The sequence below is a fragment of the Amblyraja radiata genome, chromosome 27 (assembly GCF_010909765.2).
Source record: "Amblyraja radiata isolate CabotCenter1 chromosome 27, sAmbRad1.1.pri, whole genome shotgun sequence".
NCBI lineage: Eukaryota > Metazoa > Chordata > Chondrichthyes > Rajiformes > Rajidae > Amblyraja > Amblyraja radiata.
The window spans coordinates 31,946,971-31,974,453 of NC_045982.1; the positions used below are offsets into that span (position 1 = coordinate 31,946,971).

The 27,483-nt window shown below is 41.5% G+C and overlaps 1 long non-coding RNA gene across 1 annotated transcript; it reads left to right on the forward strand.

Annotated features, from left to right (window-relative positions):
* The first annotated feature begins 802 nt into the window (after positions 1 to 802).
* Positions 803 to 25,654, forward strand: LOC116988252. The gene is made up of 3 exons (XR_004415899.1): positions 803 to 813; positions 18,140 to 18,144; positions 25,482 to 25,654. It is a non-coding gene; the product is annotated as an uncharacterized LOC116988252 (long non-coding RNA).
* The last annotated feature ends 1,829 nt before the right edge of the window (positions 25,655 to 27,483 follow it).

The window sequence follows — 27,483 nt, forward strand, 5'->3', positions numbered from 1 at the left end:
TGTGGTTGTGTTCTTTATTATTGTACCGCTGCTGGCAACCCAAATACCACCGACCTTGGTTGTGTGGCAAATAAATTATATCAAATTAATTATATCAAATTATAAATTATATCAAATTACATGGGGACATGACTTGAGAATTAAGGGACAGAAGTTTAGGGGTAACATGAGGGGGAACTTCTTTACTCAGAGAGTGGTGGCTGTGTGGAATGAGCTTCCAGTGAAGGTGGTGGAGGCAGGTTCGTTTTTATCATTTAAAAATAAATTGGATAGTTATATGGACGGGAAAGGAATGGAGGGTTATGGTCTGAGCGCAGGTATATGGGACTAGGGGAGAATACGTGTTCGGCACGGACTAGAAGGGTCGAGATGGCCTGTTTCCGTGCTGTAATTGTTATATGGTTATATGGTTATATGGTTACTGTGATTTGATTTAAAAGCCAGGCAGCTTTCTCCTTCAGATTCTGATAATATAGATTGGGTAGAATATTTCAATACCTTCTTTAAATTAATTCTTGAATTTAGGATGGCTTTGCTTGTTATTCATTCCTAACTGTACTTTGAAGATCTTCTTGATGCACGGCAGCTGGTCATTTTTATCAACAGATTGCCATCTGAAACCACTTCAAAGAGTACCTATCACACATGTGAACATATCACACAAGAATGTTTTTAGTTTAGATTAGTTTAGTTTAGAGATGCAGCTTTGGCTCACCGAGTCCGCACTGACCAGCGATTCCTGTACATAAGCACTATCCTATACACTAGGGACAATTAACAACTAAAGCCAATTATCCTAAAAATGTGGACGTTGTTGGATTGTGGGAGGAAACCGGAGCACCCGTGGAAAACCCGCACGGTCAGGTGGAGAACATACAAACCCCGTACAGACAGCACTGGTGGACAGTCAGGTTCGATCCCGGGACTCTGGTGCTGCAAGGACGCCACTCTACCGCTGTGCCAGTGTGCTCCATTATACATATCAAACAAGAAAACGGATCACACATATGTGATTTCACCAGTGGGTCCCCATCTTGCTGTGGTGGAGATGTTTGCACGTGCTTCAGGTCCAGAAAGCTAAAGCATCTGGAGCTGCGCTCCTGGCTGGGTCACCCATGGTGGGCAGGTCGAGGAGGAGGCTCCTGGCAAAGTGCGGCCCGAGAAGAAGATCTCAATGGTGGAACCGGCAGAGGCTGGTGTCTGGCCGGTGGGTGAGACCACCACAAAGGCTAAGAAGGTGGAAGAAGGCTGCAGCAGGGAGAGACTCCCAACCGTGGTTGGGTCCATGCTGTCAGACCCGGGTCTGCCTCTGACGAGAACCTGTCAGTGCACCAGTCTCCTCACGGGAAAAGATGCCGCATATAGGTGTACACCTAGAGGGACTTCACACCCTGCAGTAAAGTCTGTGGTTCAAGGACCAAACTTTCATAGCAAAAGGATTTGAGTATAGGAGCAGGGAGGTTCTACTGCAGTTGTACAGGGTCTTGGTGAGACTACACCTGGAGTATTGGATACAGTTTTGATCTCCAAATCTGAGGAAAGACATTCTTGCCATAGACGGTGTACAGAGAAGGTTCACCAGACTGATTCCTGGTTTGTCAGGACTTTCATATGAAGAAAGACTGGATAGACTCGGCTTGTACTCGCTAGAATTTAGAAGATTGAGGGGGGATCTTATAGAAACTTACACAATTCTTAAGGGGTTGGACAGGCTAGATGCAGGAAGATTGTTCCCGGTGTTGGGGAGGTCCAGAACAAGGGGTCACAGTTTAAGGATAAGGGGGAATTCCTTTAGGACCGAGATGAGGAAAACATTTTTCACACAGAGAATGGTGAATCTCTGGAATTCTCTGCCACAGAAGATGGTTGAGGCCAGTTCATTGGCTATATTTAAGAGGGAGTTAGATGTGGCCCTTGTGGCGAAAGGGATCAGGGGGTATGGAGAGAAGGCAGGTACAGGATACTGAGTTGGATGATCAGCCATGATCATATTGAATGGCGGTCCAGGCTCGAAGGGCGAATGGCCTACTCCTGCACCTATTTTCTATGTTTCTATCTATGTTTCTAAACTCTTCAGCCGTCTCAAGACCCGCAAAGAGGACCAACTGGGAGAACAATAATACGTGATTCCAAGTAATGTCATTGGTGATGATATATGAGAAGGACAGTAGAATTTTTTCTACAAGAAACGTTAGTTTAGTTTACTTTAGTTTAGAGATACAGCGCAGAAAGTGGCCCTTCGGCTCAATGAGTCCACGCTGACCTGCAATTCCTATACCCTAACACTATCCTACACATTAGGGATGCAAGAAATTGCAACCTCCCTTCCATTTACTTCATTTATACCTCACACTGCCTCGGCAAGGCTAGCAGCATAATCACGGATGAGTCGCACCCCAGCCATTCCCTCTTCTCCCCTTCCCCATCGGGAAAAAGGTATAGAAGTGTGAAAACGTACACCTCCAGATTCATGGACAGCTGTTTAGAGCTGTTTAGAGTTTAGGGATACAGCCTGGAAACAGGCCCTTCGGCCCACCAGGTCCATGCCGACCAGCGATCCCCGCATATTAACACTATCCTACACTCACTAGGGACCATTTTAACATTTAAGCCAATTATCCTACAAACCTGTACGTCTTTGGAGTGTGGGAGGAAAACGAAGATCTCAGAGAAAACCCACGCAGTCACGGGGAGAACGTACAAACTCCGTACAGACAGCAACTGTAGTCGGGATTCAACCCAGCCCTCCGTCGCTGCATTCGCTGTAAGGCAGCAACTCTACTGCTGCGCCACTGTGACCGACATGTTATCAGGCAACTGAATCATCCCACCACGATTAGAGAGCTGTCCTGAACTACTATCTACCTAATTGGAGACCCTCAGACTATCTTTGATCAGGCTTTACTGGTTTTACCTTGCACTGAACATTATTTCCTTATCATGTATCAATACACTGTAAAGGGTTCAATTGTAATCATGCATTGTCTTTCCGCTGACTGGGTAGCACGCAACAAAAGATTTTCCCTGTACCTCGGTACACGTGACAATAAACTAAACTAAATTTACCATCTTTACCAAAGTCAATTAATCTACAAACCTGTATATCTTTGCAATGTGAGAGGGAACCAGAGCACCCGGAGAAAGCCCACGTGGTCATGGGGAGAAGGTACAAACTCTATAGGCAGCACCCCTAGTCAGGATCGAACTCGGGACTCTGGCTCTGTAAGGCAGCAACTCTACCACTGCACTACTGTGCCATTCCTAAACCGTATTCAAGCTCTTAGTTGGGATTTTAATTATCAGTCTAATAGTTCAAAGAACAATTTCACTGACAACACTGTTTTTACCTATTTTTTGATTTGTTGATTTCATTCCCAGTTGTGTCCATGTCAATGAAAATAATCCATTCCCCACCGTGATATAGGTGACATTTCTGTAAATTACTCATCAACTAACAAAACTACTAAGCATAAATTGCTTGATTCTTGTGGCTAAAGCTCTCTCTAGCAACCTACATCTGTACTTATTATGTTTAAGAAGGAACTGCAGATGCTGGAAAATAGAAGGTAGACAAAAATGCTGGAGAAACTCAGCGGGTAAGGCAGCATCTATGGAGCGAAGGAATATGCAATGTTTCGGGGGCAACATCCCCGGAAACATTGCCTGTTTCGTTCGCTCCATAGGCTGAGTTTCTCCAGCATTTTTGTTTGCACTTATTAGTTTAGTTTAACTTAGAGATACAGCATGGAAACAGGCCCTTTGGCTCACCGCTTCTATGTTATCCACTTTTGCAGTTGTTTTGCACAACTTCGATGTGATCCCACTGTTACATCCACCCCCTGCACATTAGAGGCAATTTTATAGAGGTCATTATCCAACAAACCCGCACACCTTTGTGATGTTGGTGGAAATCAGGAGCACCTGGAGAAAACTCACGTGGTCACAGAGTTCACACTGGCTCTATGTTATCCCACTTTCTCATCTACCCCCTGCACCTTATGGGTCATTTTACGGAGGCCAATCAATCTACGGACCTGTACATCTTTGGGATTAAGTTGAAAATCTCCTACCATATAATGAGATGATCCGGGCTGCTAGAGGAGGTTAGTTTGTCAGGACCACTCTCTAGTTCTTGATAGGATGGTTCAGTTGCCTGATGACAACTGGGAAGCAAATATCCCTGAATCTGGAAGTATGCATTTTCACACTTCTGTATCTTTTGCCTGATGGGAGTGGGGAGAAGAGGGAATGACCGGCTGGTGGCCTTGCCGAGGCAGCGTGAGGTGTAAATGGAGTCAGTGGAAGGAAGGTTGTTGTATGTGATGGTCTGGGTTGCATCCACAATTCTCTGCAATTTCTGGCAATCTTGGATGGAGATGTTTCCAAACCTTGCTGTGATGCATCCTGATACAATTACTTTATACAGTGCATCTGTAGAAGTTGGTGAGAGTTGTTGGGGACATGCCAAACTTCCTACGCCTTCTCAGGAAGTATAGGTAGTTGAGACATGGAACAAGCTGCCAGAGGAGGTAATTGAAACAGTACTATAAGAATATTTAAAAGGCATTTGGACAGCTACCTGTTTCGGAAAGGTTAAGAAGGATATGAGCCAAACGCAGGCAGATTGCACTAGTGTAGATGGGACATCGTTGCCAGCATGGGCAAGTCTGGCTGACAAGCCTGTTTCCATGTTGTATTACTCTATGGCCTCAAGTACTTGCTGAAAGAAATTCACTGAGAAATTTAACAATGTATAACTTGTGCAGATCAAATACATTTGCAAGCCTGAAGTTAAGACAATAAATGTTTAGCTGTTTCTTTTTGCCTTTCTACTGAAAACCATAACTTGGTCACAACCCAGTGAAGGGCGCATTAGATGCATGCTACAGTCGATTAAGTAATTAGGTAATTACTTAAGTTTCTAATTGCATTTATTTAATCATGTTAAATCTTCTTTCTATCAATGTAATAATCCTAAACACTTTCATAAATAACCTTTGTTTTATGAATGCTTTAAATCACAGCTCCAATTCCATTACTTTCTGTCACAGAATCAATGGAGTGGAAAGTAAGAGAATGGCAGATCCTCTGTCTTCTGGTATTTTGAAAAAAGAAAAAGCATAAAGGCACCAACTTCCAACCCAAATGTTATAACAGTTGGAATCGTTGACGAGAGACCAGTAGTTTCCTTATTTAACCAGAAGGTTTGATTACTGCAAAATATCTATATTACTAAAAGTCTGATCTTGACCACTTCTTGTTGTTCTGTATATTGATTTTAGAATAAACGCTGCCACTTACCGCTGTGATTTTTGGCCATCTTACTCCCCCTCCGCAGCGCAGGACAAGAGGATTTTTCCCATCGATGAAAATAAAAGAGTTATTAGTGTTTAAAAAATGTTGAGATTCTCTCTCCTGAAGGCCATGCACCTTCCGGAGGGACTATAAAACCTGGAAGTGTTGAGTGCCTCAAACAGTCTCTGTAAGATGGGGGAGTGAGAGGGTCACGTCTCTCAGTCTGAGCTGTGGTTAACACTGAACACACGTCAACTAAACTGTGAGTGGTTTTACTGACCTGTCAGTGCCCTTAATGTGGATGAAAATATAGTTTGGAAATGCTAAAGCTGTGTTGCAATTGGTTTGGAAATGCTAAAGCTGTGCTGCCTTTGGTGTGAAAATGCTAAAGCTGTGTTGCCTTTGGTTTGGAAATGCTAAAGCTGTGATGCCTTTGGTTTGGAAATGCTAAAGCTGTGTTACCTTTGGTTTGGAAATGCTAAAGCTGTGTTGCCTTTGGTTTGGAAATGCAAAAGCTGTGTTGCCTTTGGTATGGAAATGCTAAAGCTGTGTTGCCCAATTAAAGTTGCATTGCCTAATTAAAGTTGCCTTGCCTAATTAAAGTTGCCTTGCGTAATTAAAGTTGCCTTGCCTTTTATATAATTAAAAGCCTAATCTTGACCACTTCCAGTTTGCGTTTTATATTGATTTTTAGAAAAAAATGCAACCACGTATGGCTGTGATTTTTGGCCATCTTACTCAGAGTCCGCCTCCGCTCATCAGGTGCCGAGGGTTTTTCCCATCGATTAAAAATAAAAGAGTTATTAGTGTTTAAAAAATGATGAGATTCTCTCTCCTGTCAATCAGGCAATGAAGGCCACGCCCTTTCTGGTGGGAGGGGGGTAAGGACTATAAAACCCAGAAATGTGGGCGTGGCTCAAACTCTGCAAGATGCAGGAGGGAGAGGTCATGACTCGCTGTCTTTAGTGGCCTTGCACCCTGCTTGAAATGGTATGAAACTGCACTTGAATTTGGTGGCGTTGCACCCTGCTGGAAGTGGTAAGAAAATGCACTTGAATTTGGTGGCCTTGCGCCCTGCTTGAAATGAAATTTCAACGAATAGCCGTGAGTCAACTGCCAGCCCACCAGCCGTGAGTGAGTGAGCTGCCAGCACAACAGGCTTGAGTGGCTGAGCCGCCAGCCCAAGAATCCATTCGGCCCACAAAGTCCATACTAGCCCTCTGGGAACCAGTCCCTTCAGCCCACATCACCCATACTAGCATTCCAGAACCCCCCCCCCTACTGGCCACCAATATTGGAATTGGTGGAGGTGGAATATTGTGTTGGGAGACCAGCCCTCCCGTGTGATTCTGGGACCCAATGGATCCCACTTAGTCTAGTAAATTATTAAAGCTCTTAATACAATCAACTATAGCACATTGGCTTCTGAAGTAGGTGTGCAGTTTAGGTTTACAGATACAGTGTGGAAACAGGCCCATCGGCCCACCAAGCCCACAGCGACCAGCGAGCCCCACACATTAACACCATCATAGAAACATAGAAACATAGGAAATAGGTGCAGGAGGAGGCCATTCGAGCCAGCACTTTGTGATCATGGCTGATCGTCCCCTATCAATAACCCGTGCCTGCCTTCTCCCCATATCCCTTGACTCCACCAGCCCCTAGAGCTCTATCTAACTCTTTCTTAAGGTCATCCAGTGATTTGGCCTCCACTGCCCTCTGTGGCAGGGAATTCCATAAATTCACAACTCTCTGGGTGAAAAAGTTTTTTCTCACCTCAGTCTTAAATGACCTCCCCTTTATCCGAAGACTGTGGCCCCTGGTTCTGGACTCGCCCAACATTGGGAACATTTTTCCTGCATCTAGCTTGTCTAGTCCTTTTATAATTTTATATATTTCTAGAAGAATCCCCCTCATCCTTCTAAATTCCAGTGAATACAAGCCTAGTCTTTTCAATATTTCCTCATATGACAGTCCCGCCATCCCAGGGATCAATCTCGTGGGATTTATGCTGCACTGCCTCAATCACAAGGATGTTCTTCCACAAATTAGGAGACCAAAACTGTACACAATACTCCAGATGTGGTCTCACCTGAGTCCTATACAACTGCAGAAGACCATCCTACACACACTAGGGACAATTTGTGTATGAAGGAGCTGTAGATGTTGGTTTAAATCGAAGATTGACACAAAATGCTGGAGTAACTTAGTGGGACAGGCAGCATCTCTGGAGAGAAGGAATGGGTGATGTCATCCAATCCTGCTCTCCTGAGATGCTGCCTGCCGTTGAGTTACTCCAGCATTTTGTGTGTATCAAGGAACATTTTTACATTCATACCAAGGCATCTTAAAAACCTGTACATCTTTGGAGTGTGGGAGGAAACTGAAGAATGTGGAGAAAACCTACGTTGTCATGGGGGGAACATACAAACTCCGTACAGACAGCGTCCGTAGTCAGGATCGAACCCGGGTCTCTGACGCTGTAAGCGCTGTAAGACGGTAACTGTACCACTGCGCCACCATGCTGCCCAGTCTGAAACATGGCTGAATCCCACAAAAGTGGAAGAAAATAAGAGAAAGTAGCAGGCCATGTATTTCCTTCTATCTCTCTGCCATTCAATGAGCTCAGAGCACCATCAATGCACCACTTTCGTACGCTCACCCACCTACCCAAAATATGGTCACTGTTCATTTGTGGGTTGGGCAAAAGAATGTCACAGTGTTCTGCATACGTCACCATAAAAAAAAAACATTGAACCCAATGTTTAAGAAGGAACTGCAGATGCTGGAAAATCGAAGGTAGACAAAAATGCTGGAGAAACTCAGCAGGTGAGGCAGCATCTATGGGGCGAAGGAAATAGGCAACGTTTCGGGTCGAAACCTGAAGGGTATCGCCCCGAAACGTTGCCTATTTCCTTCGCTCCATAGATGCTGCCTCACCTGTTGAACCCAATGTCCTCAGATTCCTTTAATATCTAAAAATCTGCTGATCTCTGTCATCCACATAATCAGAGACTGACCATCTGCATCATTTTGGGTCGAAATATTCACTTCCCTGTAGATAAAGAAATTATCTTATGCATGTTAGATGCTAATATCATAATATCATTCTAAACTAATTTCACAATGTAATACAAATTGGATGAAGTGGGCCCAGTGAATTGAAAGATGTATGTCCAACTTTCTGTTTCCCATAGAAGATGTCCTTTGTAATGTTGGCGAGCAAAATTCGATTAAACAGTGTATTTTACTGAAACGTAGGAATGAATCTTAATATTTTGTGGAGGTAGATCAATATCTTTCTCCCAATTTTGTCAATGTTATTTAATGCATCAATCAGAAGAAATGTGCAACATTATTGTGCAGAGCCAAATTCACCTTCTGTCTATTCTGAACTGTACGAAAGCAATACAAATATGCACAAACGATTGAACTGAATATAATTTCTATCCAATTTTCTAGCAACTGGTAAAGGCTGGTTATCGGAATCGTAGAGACACGGAACTGAGCAGATATCAGCCTGAAGTTAAATGAATCTGCCAATTTTACTAAAACGCATCAACACCAAAGATGGCATGAAGAATGGGTTTATAATCATCTTGAGACCTAGCTGTCTGTGCTGGAAGCATTTTTTTACCAGATAAGGGTTTATCTGCTGGTTTCTGTAAACATAACCGACAAATGACGAACAACTGAAGGACATGCAGGTGATAATGTCCTGCATTCAAAGCAAGGAGCACCATCAGAAAACTTTTGTGCTGTGTAAAAATCAAACCTTTGGTGTATAGTATGCAACTGGAATGTTATAAGGTTTTTTTTTAAATCTGGTTGCTAGGCTGTTTTCAGTCTTTAGTTGTGTGGATTTGTCTTTACTTTAGACTTTAGAGATACAGCCCTTCGGCCCACAGAGTCCACGCCGACCAGCGATCACCCTGTACACTAGCACTATCCTGCACACCCAGGCACAATTTTTACAGAAGCCAATTATCAGGATATCTAAGTATACAATACACAAAAACTAGCATGCAAATGCACCAGGGCTGCACAGTGGCGCAGCGGTGGAGCTGCTGCTTTACAGCGCCAGAGACCTGGGTTCCATCCAGACTACAGATGCTGTCTGTACGGAGTTTGTATATTCTCCTTGTGATCATGTGGAATACAGCACAGCAAAGTGTGGAGTCATGCATTTTGTTAGTAGGAATAAAAGCATAGACTATTTTCTAAATGGGGAGAGAATTCAGAAATCAGAGATGCAAAGGGACTTGGGAGTGTTGGGGCAAGATTCCCAAAAAGTTACTTTGCAAGTTGAATCGGTAGTAAGGAAGTTGAATGCAATGCCAGCATTTATTTTGAGATGGTTACAATACAAAAACAGGGATGTAATGCTGAGGCGCTGGTCAAGCAGCATTTGGGGGTATTGTGAGCAGTATTGAGCCCCATATCTGAGGAAGGATGTGCTGGCTCTGGAGAGGGTCCAGAGAAGGTTCACTAGAATTATCCCAGGGATGACTGGGTTAACATATGATGAGCATTTGAAGGCGCCTGGCCTCTACGCGCTGCAGCCTAAAAGGACCACATCGTAACTTTCTGAATAGTGAAGTTTGTGGAATGAAAATGGTGCAGGTGACAATCAAATACAAAGCCACGGAAAGCAAGTGAAGCTCTTCTTGTTTATTACAACACTATCTGCATTTTGAAGTTGACGTGATATGTCGGTGCAGTTGTAGATCAACAGCTAGATGGGGACGGGAGCAAGGAAAACCCATTGCATTTGCTTCTCGCAAGCCCATGAGGCCTGGATACAGTGGATGTGAAGAGGATATTTCCATTCCTGGGAGAGCCTTTGGATCAGAGGCCAAATCCTCAGAATAAAAGGACGTTCCTTTAGAAAGTAGATGAGGAGGAATTTCTTTAGTCAGAGGGTGATGAATCTGTGTAATTCATTGCCACAGACGGCTGTGGAGGTCAAGTCAATGGCTATTTTTAAGGCAGAGGCTGACAAATTATTGATTAGTACAGGTCAGGGGTTGTAGGGCAAAGGCAGGTGGGTGGGGTTGAGAAAGAAAGACAGGTCAGCCATGATTAAATGGCGGAGTAGACTTGATGGGCCGAATGGGCTTATTCTGTTCATAGATTATTTTATGAACATGATCGTTTTGCAAACCTCCACTAATCCTATTAAGAACAGAGGCAGCATAATGGTACAGCAGTAGAGTTGCTACGTTACAGCATCAAAGGCCAGGTTCGAACCTGGCTATGGGTGCTGTCTGTATGGAGTTTGTACATTCTCCCTGTGATGTCCATGGGTTTTCTCAAGGTGCTCTGGTTCACTCCCACACTCCAAAGACATACAGGTTTGTAGGCTGGCATGATAAAATTGTAACTTGTCCCTCGTGTGTGTAGGATAGTGTTTGTGTGCGTGAATCGCTGGTCAGCGCGGACTTGGTGGACCGAAGGGCCTGTTTCCACGCTGTATCTTTAAACTAAACTAAACTAAACTAAGATCAACCAAGTAATAACTGGATTTAAAAGATACTTGGGCAGATACATGGATAGGAAAGATTTAGAGGGAGCTCGGACAAACATGGTCAAGTGGGAAGAGTGTAGATGGAGCATCCTGGTAAGGACAAGTTGTGCTAAAGGTAAGGGATTGGTTCCATGGTGTATAACTCTATGACTTTATGACTATGATTAACAAATTCTAACTTGAGAATAGTCACTTGGATTCCACAAACATCAAAGCTGGTGAATAAATTTGATAGACATAAAAAGCTGGAGTACTATCTCAGTGGGACAGGCAGCATCTCTGTAGAGAAAGAATGGGTGATGTTTCGGGTCGAGACCCTTCTTCAAACTGTCTGAAGCAGGGTCTTGACCCAAAACGTCACCCATTCCTTCATTCCAGACATGCTGCCGTTCCCGCTGATATACTACTCCAGCTTTTTGTGTCTATCTTTGTTTTAATGCCAGCATCTGCAGTTTCTTCCCACGCATTTCCTGAACAAATTTGATGGCCAGATGCAAGATTTGAAGTTCAAAACAAAGTAAATCTTTGGATTGTGTGACAGAGGGTTTTTCATAGCTGTCGTGATCAACAATCCACAGCGAGTCCTCACTGCCAGAGACCATTTAAAGCAATTTCCCAAGACAAGCCATGGACAGTAACAAACATCAATCAACAGAGAAATCAATAACAACAAAAAGCATTTGTAACAAAGCTGATTGGGATCCCATGCGCAAGGGCAAACATCAGATCAGTCTTGTTTTCCCAATGTAGGAAACATAACTTCTATGCTTAATCCTAACAAAAATGACATCTCTTGAATTTTCAAGCAATGGATATAAATGCATTTCTAACAAATCACCATCTAACCAAACGCTATGCTGTCAGATGGACCCGCAGAAAAGAAGCATTGACATAAAATGTGTAGGAAGGAATGGCGAATGCTGGTTTAATCCGAAGATGGACACAAAAACTGGAGGAACTCAGCAGGACAGGCAGCATCTCTGGAGAGAAGGAATGGGTGATGTTTCGGGTCAAGACCCTTCTACTTCTTCCTCGTGCCCGGCCATCTTCTATATCACGTCTTTTCGGTCGGTCAGTGACGATTGACGGTCGGTGGTTGCAGAATTGGCTACTTCAGTCAGTCACTGTGGTACAGTTTCTGCGCCACGTGGAGGCTTCTGCTTGCATCCCAGGACCCTTCTTAAGACACAAAGGATGTTTCTTGACACAAAATGTTGGAGTAACTCAGCGGGACAGGCATGTTATGTCTATCCACGGTGTACATCAGTATCTGCAGTTCCTTCCTAAAGAAGAAAAACATTACCTGGTCTAATGATGAAGTGTTATATCTGTGCAAGCCATTATGATTAAATATATTTCTCCTGTAGGAAAGCAATGCCATCTCCGCAGCTTGGAAGTCTATCATTGATTTTAATTTAGAGATACAGCGCGGCCCACAGAGTCCACACCAACTGCACATTAACGCTACCTACACACACTAGAGGCAATTTACATTTATACCAAGCCAATTAACCTACAAATCTGTACATATTTGCAGTGTGAGAGGAAACCGAAGATCTCGGAGGAATCCCACTCAGATCACGGGGAGAGTGTAAAAACTCCGTAGAGACAGCACCCGTAGTCAAACACAGGTCTCTGGCGCTGTAAGGAATCTACTCCACTGCTGCATCGGCGGTCACCCGAAACACCGCCATCATGGCGTATGACTGTCCTCCTCTCCATAGGGGCATATACTTGTGGGTCTGCAGATGTCTGTAGAAGTCGATCCGCGATCCACCCACCTTGGTGCAACATGGGCAGTGGAGACTGGCAGTGGTTGGTAGTCGCCGAGCCCCCTTCTCTCTCTCCTTCCGGTGCTATTGCTTTGTCTCTGCGACACGTCATAGTTCCGTTTCATGACTTGCAGTTCCTTCCTGCATGGATTTCCTCCAGGACCGCCTGTCCAGTGTAATGTGCTCCCAGTTGCTCGATGTGATGTGTAATTTCTTCAAACTCTTCTTGATGTTGTACTTGAAACATTTCTTTGGCCCTCAGGGGGCTCACCGACCTTCCTTCAATTGAGAGTACAGGATTTGTTTCAGGAGACGTGTGTTGGACATGTGGATGACATGGCCAGTCCATCGAAGTTGGTGCTGCATTATTGTGGTGATGATGTAGGTCATGTTGGCTTCCTCCAAAACGCTGATGTTGGTGCGTTTGTCCTCCCAGCTGATCCCCAGAATCTTTCGTAAGGATCTTTGATGGTATTGTTCCAGGGCTCTCAGGTGCCTGCTGTAGGTAGTCCATGACTCGGCTCCATACAACAGAGTGGAGAGGACAACGGCTCTGAAGACCAGCAGTTTTGTTTGAACCTTTAGGTCTCGGCCTTCAAGGACTATTTTCCTGAATCTGGTGTAGGCTTTGCTGGCACAACTCAGGCGATGGTTGATATCAGAGTCGATGTCAGCATTTGAGGAAAGAATGCTGCCATAGTAGAAGTGGTCAACGTTTTCAAGAGGGGTGTCGTCCACTTTTATAGTGGGCTGGGTAGACGGCTGGTTGGGTGGAGATTGATGTAGGACCTGAGTCTTCTTGATATTTAAGACTAGGCCCATGGCTCTGTATGTCATGGCAAAGGCATTCAGGATGCCCTGGAGGCCTTCTGCAGAGTGTGTTGAAATGGGGCAGTTGTCCGCGTACTGAAGCTCCATGATGGCGGTGTTACTGACTTTCCTCTTGGCCTTCAACCTATTAAGGTTAAAGAGCCCACCGTCAGTTCTGTAGAGGATTGGATGCCACCCGATTGTCAGAATGATACACAAAACTGCCCAGAATCAGTAGCTTATAATCTGGCCATTGTAAAGGGAAGGTAGACACAAAATGCTGGAGTAACTCAGCAGGACAGGCAACATCTCTGGAGAGAAATAAAGGGAGATCTTTTGTAGTGACCACACATGCCTATAAACACACGTATGTAGGAAGGATCTGCAGATGATGGTTTATACCAAAGATAGACACAAAATGCTAGAGTAACTCAATGGGTCAGGCTGTATCTCTGGAGAAAGAGAATAGGTGACGTTTTGGATCGGAACCTACAGATCTTCCTCAAAATCATATAGACACATAATTTTCTGGGATCTATATAATGTTTCCTGGTGCATACTATTTTATTTGTTAGAATAACCCCCACACCCCCCTCCCACAACCCCCCCAACACCACCCCCCACCCCCCCCCACCCCCCCCCCCACACAGCACCCCCCACAGCATCCCCCACACCCTCCACCACAACCCCCCCACACAACCACCCCACAACCCCACCACACCCCCCACACACACACACACACAACCCCCCCCCACACACACACCCACCCCCTCACACCCACACCCCCCCACACCCACACCCCCACCCCCCACCCACACCCCACCCACACACACACACCCCCACACCCACAACCCCCCCCAACACCAGAATCCCTGGAGAGAAGGAATGGGTGACTTTACAGGTCGAGACACGTTTTGTGCCTATCTTCATTTTAAACCAGCATCTGCAGTTCCTTCCTACACATTCCCACACACTGTGATACCTTGTCCACTGCAATATATTGTATTGTATCATATATCATCTCCAACACACTCAAAAACAGATAATCAGCTGGAAAAACTGGAGAAATCCTGAAGAACTCCTTTACAAAACCTTCCATTATGATCTTCCTTTGTTACCTAGTTTGATAGAGTAATTAATTCCAGCAACATCAACGTTCACATTTAAAATGCAACAGCACCAAATTCCATTTGTGAGAACATGGATATGCACAGATCCATGTTATTTTCTCACCCACCCTTCCGAGCAGACACACTAATGATTGATTCATTATCTGCCCTGGATCCTGGCTCACATCCACGCTGAGTATATTAAATAGGGCTCTCCCAGTGATTTGGTACAAGTCTGTTAAACTGTTCAATTGATCGCAATTAGTATGAATGGAATAATTAAAGCCCCAAAGCAGACTAATAAATCAAACCAATAGGTTCATGCTATTTTTCTCCCAGTATTTTACATGTCACTTAAGTGTACTTTTGCTTAATAAGTTTCCCCTCCAGTCTGAAGAGTGAAGCTCGCAGCCATTAAGACCAGCACTCAAATTGGAGGAACAGCACCTCATATTAGCTTACAACCCAGGGATATGAACATTGATTTCTCTAATTTCAAGTAACCCTTGCATCCCCTCTCTCTCTCTGTCCCTCCCCCATCCAGTCATCCTGCTAGTTTTACTGCCCGTATCCTCTCATTATCACCTCCTCCACAGCCAACAACAGACCATTGTGTTCAAAAGGGAACTGCAGATGCTGGAATATCGAAGGTACACAAAATTGCTGGGGAAACTCAGCGGGTGCAGCAGCATCTATGGAGCGAAGGAAATAGGCGACGTTTCGGGCCGAAACCCTTCTTCAGACTCACAGACCATTGTGGGCTCTTAGGCTGCCGGTGCCAGTTCTGATCGGTTCTGTACCTTTTCATAGCTCCAGTTTCACCCTCCTCTGTCTCTCAGTCTGACAAAGGTCCTTTCCCCCCAGAGGTGCTGCCTGACCCGTTGAGTTACTCCAGCATTTTATGTCTATCTTAACTTTAAATTACAACCAAATTTAAGCTTTCATAAAACATTTCAGGAAACACCCTGAGGAGATAAAAAAGGATTAAAAAAATTACAGGCACCCATTGAAAACGCTAGATTTTAAATAATTTTAGAATAATTGGATTCTAGAATTGTATCCTGCAAAAGATAATTTCCTCCTAACATACCAAACCCCAAAGTTTTAAGAGGAAGTAACATTGCATTGTCTTTCCTGTATATTCTGGTCAGCATTCAACGATATATCAAATGAGTGCATAATTAACTGAGAAACTGCTCACAGTCTAAATACAATCATTAGGTTAATTGTAATTGAATTCCACTGTAAGTGGAAAGGAGAATGAGAAAAAAGAAGCACATATTTATTATAAGATCTGGGTTCCTCAGACCTACTATTCTGTGTAGGAAGGAATTGTAGATGCAGGTTTAAACAGAAGATGGACACAAAAACCTGAAGAAACTCAGCGGATCAGACAGCATTTCTGGAGAAAAGGAATTGGTGACGATTCAGGTCGAGACCCTTCTTCACACCATAGTGACGTTTCGGGTCAATACCCTTCTTCAGACCTTCTTCTGAAGGAAGGTCTCAAACCGAAACGTCACCTATTCCTTTTGTACAGAGATGCCTTCAGACCCGCTGAGCTACTCCAACTTTTTATGTCTATCTTTGAGCTACTTTTCTAACAATAACACAAAAAGAAAGTAATATGATGGAATGAAAGAAAAAGCCATAGTTCCTTCCGTAGAAGCAAACCCTACCGGGAACATCCACATCTCTTCACTCTCCTAGCACCTTAACCAGCCTCTTATGTTTCCTTTCCAGTTCTGACAAAAGTGGTTCTAACTGAAACTCTCTTGAAAGGTTAACATTCCTCTTCCCACAGATGTGGTCTGACCTGCTGAATTGCAGAATGAAGAGAGGTTCTGACCCAGAACGTCGCCTATTCCTTTTTTCCAGAGATGCTTCCTGACCCACTGAGTTACACCAGCATTTTGTGTCTACCTTTGTTGTAAACTAGCATCTGCAGTTCCTATGGAAGTTATAGAAGACATTTATCATAGCCAGCAGATGTCAGCTATTTTACGTAATCAGCTTATTGTACACTGACTCACGTGCTTGTTAGTTTTGCAGCACTTAACATTTATCTAGTAATCAAGGCACTAAACAAGTTACTTATTTTTACTTTTCTGAAGAAGGGTTTCGGCCCAAAACGTTGCCCATTTCCTTCGCTCCATAGATGCTGCTGCACCCGCTGAGTTTCTCCAGCTTTTTTGTGTACCTACTTATTTTTACTTATTTTTACTTTTGTGTATCTGCATTCTTAATAAATACATTTGTATCTTTGTGTGTAAACATATAAACCAATATGTAACAATGTAATATGGTGTGGGTAGCCTTGGCTTGTGTAGCCTTGGCTTTAACTGAAACATAATGGCAGGACAAAGCTGGGACATTAGAAGTTAATTTTAAGGGTGGCGAGTGAAGGACGAGATATGATGGGAAATGTAAAGTTTAATAAGACTGAACCAAGGTCGGAAGTAATGGTGGCGAGACAGTGAATGTTAGAATTGATGATAGATAGATGCAAAGGAGTACAGCATGATAGATAATGAAGCAGAAATAGGGCTGAAGAACTGTAATAAAAGCTGCTTGTTTCTGTGAATCGAAGAGCAATTAGAGAACGGACAGGTGATGTCATATCTGAATGTTCCAGCTGAATATTTGCAAATAAAGGCTTTCGTCTTCTTGAAGAATTCTCCGTGTCTGCGTCATCTTATCCAAATTTGAGTCTATAAACCACGACAAAATTGGCGCTGTGAGCAGGGTCGGTAATAGACCATTGATTAAAAGACAAACAACCAAGGGCGCTTCCCCGCCCCTTTTGTGGCTCCTAGGGACAACAGGAAAAGGGTAGCCACCTATAAAATTATGCGGTTTTCCGCTTCATTTGGACTAATAACCTGTTGTTCATGGTAAGCCATTGGGGGCACAGAAGTGTTTAGGTAGTTAGAAGGTCTCTCTGACCCAAGAATCTGGCACTAAATTGTTCTTAAAAGGTGGCCCGGGCTTCCGGTGGCGCTATGGAGTAGGAGAGACTCGCGCCAACTAGCTCCGTGAAAAAAACCGAAAAAAACGGGAGGAAAAGACAGATCCTACCTGCAGAAACCGGGACCGATTGTTTTGTACTAAGCCCGTGACGTCATCAGGCGCGCGACACCGGCAGTATGTCGACTCAACATACTCCCCCCCACAAGGCAAAAAGCGGCAAGTCTAAAGAGGTAGGCCCAACTGGAGCCTCGGCCTCAGGTTTAACAGCACCCCGAGAAGACATCTCAAAGAAGAAGTATAAGACTGAGATGCAAGAATTAAAAGAAGAATTAAAAACATTCCTTAAGGAGGAACTTAAAAATCTCAGACAGAACTTTCAAGAGGTTAAAAAGGAGCTAGCATCTTTAAAAAAAGAAATGCAAGAACAAATTAAAGAAGAGGTCACAGAGATTGTACACGAAGTCCTTGAGGACTGGAAATTAGAAATGGAAAGAAATATGACTCAAAACGCTGAAGAAGTAAATGGAAAACTGAATAAGATGGAATCCAGATTTGATTCTAAACTTGAACCTATTCTCCTGACATTAGACCAACACTACAAGACAAGCACCGCAACTACAAAACAACTCATCACTGAGAACCAACGCCTATCAAAGTTATTGTATCAAATAACTGAAAAATGTACAGACTTGGAGGGACGACAGAGGCGTCAGAACTTAAGAATCGTGGGCATCCAGGAAGGCAGAGAGGGGACTCGTGACCCCCGTGAATTTGCTGCAGAAGTACTGAAAACAATTTTGAACCTGGATCAGGCACCATTACTTGCCCGAGTGCACAGAGTGGGTCGCCCAAAGGTGGGCGACCGACCAAGAATAATGATAGTAAAGGTCCAATATGACCATGTATTGGATGACATGATGAGCAAAATTGGCAAAAGCAGAAATCTTGTATATGAAGGAGACAAGATTAGCGTATTCAGAGATTACCCCGTGGAAGTTGCTAAGAAAAGAGCGTTATTCACAGAAACAAGAAGAATACTGAAGAACATAAAGAATCTGAGATATGGACTGTTATACCCCGCAACACTGAGAGTCAGTTACGAGAAGAAGGAATACTTCTTCATCAAGCACACGGAAGCATTTGAATTTGCCAAGAAAGTCGAAGACAAGATCAAAGATTGAAAAATATTCAACTCTTAACACCTACTCGGACACTGCTATCTCGCAGAGAAGATATGGAACTCTAAACTTTAAACTATTATATTTAAGAGTTGCCTAAAATTCGCAATAAGAATTGGGTATATTTCCTGCAACGGATATATAATACTAACATTCTAGTACTAACCTCTAACCTCTAACAACTATTAATAATCAAGAATATTAACTAACACTAACTAATGATAACAAGATTATTTAGATTATTTTTAGAATTAATTAAAAGTATGAAATATAAGTAAAGTATGATTCAGGTATTTTATAATGAGAAATGTTTGATGGCCCTCTCTCTGATGTTTTCGTTTTTGATTATTCTTTGATAAATGTTTATATTATACAAAACTAATATTTCAATTTGAGACTACTAGTTATACCATTAATGGAATATAATCAATATTTCTTTCCCCCCCACAAATTGTATGCATCGAATTGGAAACTTTCCTTTCAAGGAAAGCACGGAGCTAGTATTTTTATAAACCAAAAGCTACGGAAGTCCATAGATGCTTAGCCACATTAGGGATGGCTATCACTAACTGCACTAATTGTAGTTGTAGTTGCTTTTCTTTTTTACTTTCCACACTTTACTAACCCTATTAGCTATCACCTTTTTTTAATCTTATATCACATTATATTTTGTATTTGGAATGGAATTGCATATTTTATTTAAGGAGATACGTTCGGATGGAAAACAGACGTGACCTAAAATTAATCTACCTGAAGTTCAAGTATAAGGTAGGGTTGAGTGTGCTGAATCATCTGCTCTACCACTTAATCACAAGATGCAAGACATGAATATAAAAATTGGGGGTGAGGGAATTAAATTCTGTAGTTGGAATGTTAAGGGAATTAATGAACCTATCAAGAGAGGCAAAGTGTTAGCACATTTAAAATCATTGAAAACAGATATAATATTTCTCCAGGAGACACATCTTAAAAAGGAAGCACAACACAGACTGAAAGCAAAATGGATTGCTAAAGCGTACCATTCTTCATTCTCACATAAATCAAGAGGTGTTGCAATATTAATTCGTAAAGGTATACCCTTTAAACATATATCAACGATAGAAGACATTGAAGGCAGATATATTATAATAATAGGGGAGTTATACTTAAAAAAGGTGACTCTCCTCAATGTGTATGGACCAAATTTTGATAGCCCTCTGTTTTTTAAGAGAATTCTTAACAATATCCCGGAAGGTACACAACAAAACTTAATAATCGGTGGAGATTTAAATTGTACATTGGATGCTTGTTTGGATAGATCATCAACTCAAAGAAAACTAAAATCTCGATCAAGTGAATTTTTAAATTCATACATTAATACCACTAATATTAAGGACGTTTGGAGAATTGAAAATCCATCGGGCCGAGAATATTCATTTTACTCACCAGTACATAAAACTTACTCAAGGATAGACTATTTTTTAGTAGATTCAAAACTTATCCCATTCACCTATAACTCACAATATCATAACATCATAATCTCAGACCACGCCCCATTAACATTTATGATCAAAGTAAACGGAATGGCAGAGACACAGTCACAATGGAGATTTAATCCCCAAATCTTAAAAGATAAATCATGTAATGAATATCTAGTAAAACAGATTTAAATGTTTTTTGAGGCTAACGATAGCCCTGAAATCTCTGCCTCCCTTCTTTGGGAAACATTTAAAGCATTTGTACGAGGAGCATTAATTTCTTCCCAATCATTTTTTAATAAAGAGAATAGGGCCAAACAACAGAAACTGGAAATGGAAATAAAGCAATTAGACACAGAAAATGCAGCAGCACCATCCACGATAAAACACAATAAAATTGCAGTATTGAAATATAAATTAAACAAGATTTATTCAGACCAAGTTATAAAACTTTATCAACATACAAAACAATTAAATTTTGAATTTGGGGACAAACCACAAAAACTATTAGCGCGTCAACTTCGCAAATTGGACGGGGAAAAAACAATATACAAAATTAGAACAGATAAGGGAGAAACATTAACACTGCCTAAAGATATTAATGATAGATTTCTACAATACTACCAAAAATTGTATTCATCTAAAATAACAGAACAATCAACGGGAATGGAAACATTTTTACAGAATTGTAAGTTTGCGGGTCTAGATCAGAAAGAGAGAGAATTGCTAGGGGCTGAAATTACGATAAAAGACATTGAAGAATCAATAAAGTCCTTAAAAAACGGAAAGTCGGCAGGACCCGATGGTCTAAATTCTGAATTTTATAAAACATTTTATGATTTGCTTTCCCCACGCCTACAGACAATGTACAAATACGCATATACTCAACAGAAACTCCCAGAAACTCTAAATGAATCAACAATCATACTTATACCAAAAACGGACAAGGATCTTGAAGACCCAGGTTCATACAGAGCAATAGCCCTCTTAAATACTGATCAGAAAATATTAACTAAGATTCTATCTAATAGATTGAGCTTAGTGATCAGTAAATTAATACATCCTGACCAAACAGGGTTTATCCCCAAACGGTATTCATTTTTTAATCTGAGAAGATTATTTAATATTATATACTCCAATAGAATCCCTAACGCAGAGCTAGCAATTATCTCGTTAGATGCTGAAAAAGCATTTGACCAGGTAGAATGGCCATATTTATTTTCGGTGATGGAAAAATTTCAACTAGGAGAGAAGTACTGTACATGGGTTAAATTGTTATATTCTAACCCAACAGCTAGAATATTAACAAACAAAATGTTATCAACTAAATTTAATCTCTCTAGAGGCTGTAGACAAGGATGCTCACTATCCCCACTATTATTTGCTCTTGCAATCGAACCCCTAGCAGAAAGCGTTAGAAACCATCCAGGAATATTTGGATACAATACTAGAGACACAAGGAATAAAATCTCCTTATATGCAGATGATATACTAATATATATTACAAAATTAGAAACTAGTATTCCAAACCTATTAAATCTAATAACTCAATTTGGTCAGTTTTCGGGATATAGAATCAATTGGAATAAAAGCGAAATCATGCCAATAACAAAATTCAATTTACATACAATACAACAATCCCCTTTTAAAATAGTTAAAGATAAATTTAAATACTTAGGAATCTATGTAACTAAGACATATACCTCTTTATTTAAACTAAATTTCCCACCCTTACTGAATAAACTACATAAGAATATTCAATACTGGAAAACACTCCCCATTTCAATGCTTGGGAGAATTAATGCTATAAAAATGATTTTTTTTACCGCAACTGCTGTACCTACTTCAATTAATTCCGATATATATCCCAAAAACTTTTTTTCAAAAAAGTCGACTCCATTGTTACAAGTTTTGTCTGGGATTATAAGAATCATAGAATAAGTAAAAAACATTTATGTAAATCAAAGATAAATGGAGGTCTGGCTTTGCCAAATTTCTTATTTTATTTTTGGGCAGTCCATATTAAAAACATGAATTTTTGGCTGGAAGAAATGGACCAACAACCAGATTGGCTAATGATGGAAAAGGAAGACTGTCTACCTTTTGAAATTGGACCGATCATATTTGCCCCCACAAAACTGCACAAAAAAACCTATAAAGAAAACCCCATAATACATAGTGGAATACAAATTTGGAAACAAATAAAAAAAGATTTAAAATTGAATAATATACCACTCTGCCTTCCCATTGTAAATAATCCTTTATTCAAATCATCCTTTATGGACAAAGGTTTCACACAATGGAAAAATCATGGAATCAAAAATATAGGACATCTTTATGGGAAAGGTACTTTTCTTTCATTTCAAGAGTTACAACTGAATTATGGACTGCACTCAAATAATTTCTTCAGATATCTACAAATTAGAGATTATGTTAAATCTAATACACAAGTTTACAGGAATAGGGAATCAGAAATTCTTGATGAATGTCTGAACAAGCATCCTAATACTGAAAAACTAATAGCTTATATTTATAACACCCTACTAAATAACGAGGTACCACCGACCGAACCATATAGATACAAATGGGAAAATGAAATAGGTCATCCTATCACGAAAGATATGTGGGACGAAAGTTTACAACAAATACATCAATGTTCATTAAATGCCAGACATACTTTAATACAATTCAAGGTCTTACATAGACTACACTTCTCTAAAATAAAACTAAATAGAATCTTCCCACAAATCTCTCCTATTTGTGATAAATGTCTACATTTAGAGGCTAATTTAACACATACGTTTGCAAACTGTATAAAACTTAAACATTTCTGGACAGATATTTTTGAAATAACTTCAGAAGTTATTAATACAAAACTGGACCCAGACACAAAATTAATAATACTTGGAATATCAGAACAAAGCTTAACACTCACAACAAACCAAAGAAACTTCCTCAATTACAGTATAATAACCGGAAAAAAATTAATATTAAAATTTTGGAAAGGCCCTACAACCCTCACAATTAAAATGTGGATTACGGAAATGTCGGAGACCCTATACTTAGAAAGAATTAGACTTGTCTTAATGGACAAACAAGATCTTTTCCTTAAAATTTGGGCTCCCTTCATTAACTAAATCTGAAGGGATAGATTGGCACAGCACGAGGACCCAGCTGAAACTTGAACTCAGGAACAGATGAAAAACTATACTCTATACTTTATAACCTACGAACCTATCTCCATTGATGTATTACAGGTAACCCATTCCACCTCCCTTGTTTTTCTGTTGTGTTGTTTTTTTGTTTTTTTTTTGCTTTCTTTTTTATTTGTAACTTTCTACCCTCTTTTTCTCGCTCTCTATAAAAAATAAAAATACTAGAAGCAGAAGTAATTGATAATGGAAAATTTTAATAATGTATGACTGATGTATATGAAAAGTTTTTTTTTTTTTTACTATAATATGTAACTACATTTTATAATATGTCTACTTCTAATAAATAAATTAAAAAAAAAAAAAAAAAAAAAAAAGGTGGCCCGGTGGATTGTCCGAGAAGGCTGCACTGTGTGGTGAGTAATAATATTTGTGATAAGAAAGTAATGTGATAGTATTAAGAGTGTATTAGACCTCGTGGATACCACCCTGAGAGGTCAGGGGTTTGTACGGGCAAAATACAAATTTAAGGTAAGTGGGTAACAGAAAGTGTACACAGTGATAAAATATTGTAGACTTTTTGTCGTATCCCCCTTCTCTTCCCCCGTCTGCGCTGAGGCCTAATGGCGGCCTCCAACCTGCGACCGACCTCGAGGGTCCGGAGGTAGAGCCAGCCAGGACTCACCAACGCGAGGCTGGCCGACTTCGAGCTGTGGCGACGTCCGGGTAGCGGCACGACTCGGCGCTCCGGTGAGGGCGGACGGTGCGGAGCTGAGACACTCCTGTGCGGCCGGCACGGCTACCGGCTGGAAGGTGCTCCCGTGTGAGCAGCCCGGTGCGGGGCTGAGACGCTGCCTTGTGGGCAGCCCGGTGCGGAGCGGAGACGGCGGCTGAGGCGGCGTTCTGGCGGCGGCGACCTGGATCCGGGGCTCGGCCGCGGGCCAATGGAGGACACAACAGCTGCGGGCAGCTTCGACCATCCCCCGGGCCGCGGAGCTTGAACCGGCCCGTTCGCGGAGCTCGGTTGAGCCGCGGGACTGACTTACCATCGCCCGGTGGGGTATCGCCTCGGCGCAGAGGGAGAAGAGGAGGGAAGAGACAGTAACTCTAAGACTTTTTGCCTCCATCACAGTGAGGAGGTGTTTGGTGAACTCACTGTGGTGGATGGATAATTTGTGTTTATTGTGTTTTGTTATTATTACATGTATGGCTGCAGGCAACAGCATTTCGTTCAGACCGAAAGGTCTGAATGACAAATAAAGGATTCAATTCAATTCAATTCAATTCTTAGTGGGGTGTGGTTAGAATTTGAGTGACGGTGAGTCTGACTAATCACGATCTGAATCAATGTCCAATCACAGCGCTCAGGAACCTGACTGATAGGGGATTAGACCACCCTACTTTAACTTAAAAGGGAGATAAGAATTATAGAAATGTTAATTTTGAAACTTTAATCTGTGTAGAAAATTGCATAATTTCTTTGAAGTAAGAATGGAACAAATGTGATTTGTGTGTAAAAACCGGTTTTCAATGAATGAGGAAGTTCATATATGTGATAATTCTTTTGTTTGTTGTAGACCAAATGTGTAAGGGTAGGTGTGTGTTCCTTGGGGGAAGCAATGGGGGAAGGTTACGAACAGCTGTAAGGTAACGATTAACGCTTTGTATCCTCGTAACTTAAAAGGGGAAAGTTGGAAAATGTAGGTTGCTTGGTTTTTTCTGATGTTTCTTTTAGATTTCTTTTCAGTAAAGTTAATTTGGAAAATTGTTACTAGTACTAGGAATTGGAATTTTAAAATAGTGGTGAGAATGAATTGAAATAATTGGAAATAACAATTGCTGAAACATGACCAGCTTTTATGGTTTGTTGTTTTATGGTAAACATTCTGGTTGGAGAAGGGCAATGATGGTTTGCTGAGATTTTCAGAATTTGCTGAGATTTGAGGAAGTGGCCCAAGGAAGGCACTTTCAAGGTAAATGTGTGACAAGATGGAAGTGTTAATTATGAATTATATGCCCACAGATAAGTTGGAAAGGTGGGAAAAGCGGAAAGGAAAGGAATTAGATGTACTTAGGCAGTTTTGAAAGAAAGGAGAGAGAGGCGGTTAGGAGGTAACAGAAGTAGGAAACGACAGGTGTGAAAGTAATAAATCAGGAGTAGTCAGTGGAAGATTTAAAAAATAAAGGTGAATGAATTTGCAAGGAGGCTAGACTATCTGAGAAGTAAGAAATTGAGTTTAGAATAAGAAAGAAGGCATACCAGAAAGGATTAAAGTGGGAAACAGAGGGATAGATTGATGAGACTGCTTTAAAAAGAAAAGAGCAGGACAGACACAGATTATCCTTTGGGGCACCCATAACCTGAGAGGGCTAAAAAATACCTACCCAATATTCCTGATGCGGCAGAAAATGGATCAGGGCTTTGGAGGAGGAGAACGTGGGACGATTATTGGCTATGGGAGATTTGAAAGTGATAGGAACCACTAAACTGACAAAACTACTGAAGATGGCTGGTATATAAATGCTGTGAACAATGTAATAAACAATGGCATGCTCTTTGACACAGTCAGGTAGAGGGTATGGGACGCCCTCAGACAATGTTACCCAAGGACCCCAAGGAATAAAGGGGAGATCCACTGGGAGAGGCAAATAATCCAGCAGCCTTTCTGGAGAACCAGCTGAAAAGGTGGAAACTTGAAACTGAAAAAGAAATAAAGGCAACCAGTTAATGAACATTATATTCTGAACCACTGTGGTGGATGTCATTCCTCCTAAAGTCAAGTCTAGATTGGAGGAGGTAGTGGGATTGTCATCTATTTCCCAGCCCCGATTCAGCGATCATTTGGTCTCTGCGGTCGAGAAATATCGCAAAGATAGGAAAAAGACTTGCAGACCAGCAGGAAGAGGTGCAGAGAAAAATGATGCAAATGTAACTTGAAGAGCTCAAAAAGGAAGAGCGTGTAAAAAGAAAGACAATGTTGTCAATAACAACAGACCTGGTTGAAAAGACTGAAATAAGTGATGCACCAACACACAGTGAGTCCTATGACAGAGCCAAACGGGGGTCAGAGAATTCCATGCCAATAATAAATGTCTTTGGAGGAGCGTATCCTCAAATGCCCTATCAGGAGTGAAATAAATCTGGATATAAGCCCAGACAGGACTGGGGTCCCCAAGGGAGGGAGGGATCTCAAGGAGGAGGTCAAGAAAGGCTAGTAAGGAGACAGGTAATGGATAAGGTGTGTTGGGCATGTGAATAGGTATGGTAATCAGGAAATAATAATTATTATTATATTAAGATGGTGAACATAGCTATGGTAAGAAAATTAAGAAGAGGTATTAAATACACCTAGGCTAGGATGCGGCAGGGTTTTAAATACTAGCCCCATGTTTTTAATCAGATGTTAAAGGCAGATTTGGAAGGTGTACCCTTAGAAAGTATTTGATACAGTATGTGGATGATTTGTTGGTTTGTTCCACAAGTGCGAAGCAATGTGAGAGAGACATTTTAATTCTCTTGGAAAAGATGGCATAGGAAGCCATAAAGTATCCATAGGAAGCCATAAAGTTGTTGTTTTGTCAGCAGCAGGTAGAATATTCAGGAAGAATAATATCTAAAGATGTTAAAGCTATAGCGCAGGATCAAATTGAAGAGATAATTGAAGTTTCCAAACCTCAGACAGTAGGACAGATGATGATGCTCTTGGGAATGGCAGGATATAGTTCATACTAGGTTGGAAAGTATGTTGAAATTGCGATGTCATTAAGGAAAATAATGAAGGGGACAAAAAGGTTTAGCTTGTGGATGTTTCTTGTTAAAGGGATCATAATAGCAAGTATGCAGGGTTTGAAGTGGTGCATCAGGATGAATTAGACTGTAAGGTAATTAAATTGGAAGCCTGCAATCTTGCTTAGCTCAGTTGACAGAAATTAAGGCTTTAAGAGCAGCATGTGACATGAGGGAAGGTGAGAAAGCTGAAGTTTATACAGACTAAGCATATGTACATGGGGTCTGTCACATATTTGGAGCACTAGGGAAACAGAAAGGCTTTGAGAAAAGCAACGGAGACCCCATGAAAAGTTAGCAGTAAAGTACAGATCTGATAAGGGCAATAATGATGCCATGGGCACTAGCTGTCATTAAATGCCAATCAGATAAGAAGGGAAATTAAAGTGCAGACGAAGCAGCCAAAACAGCATCTGGAGGATGATC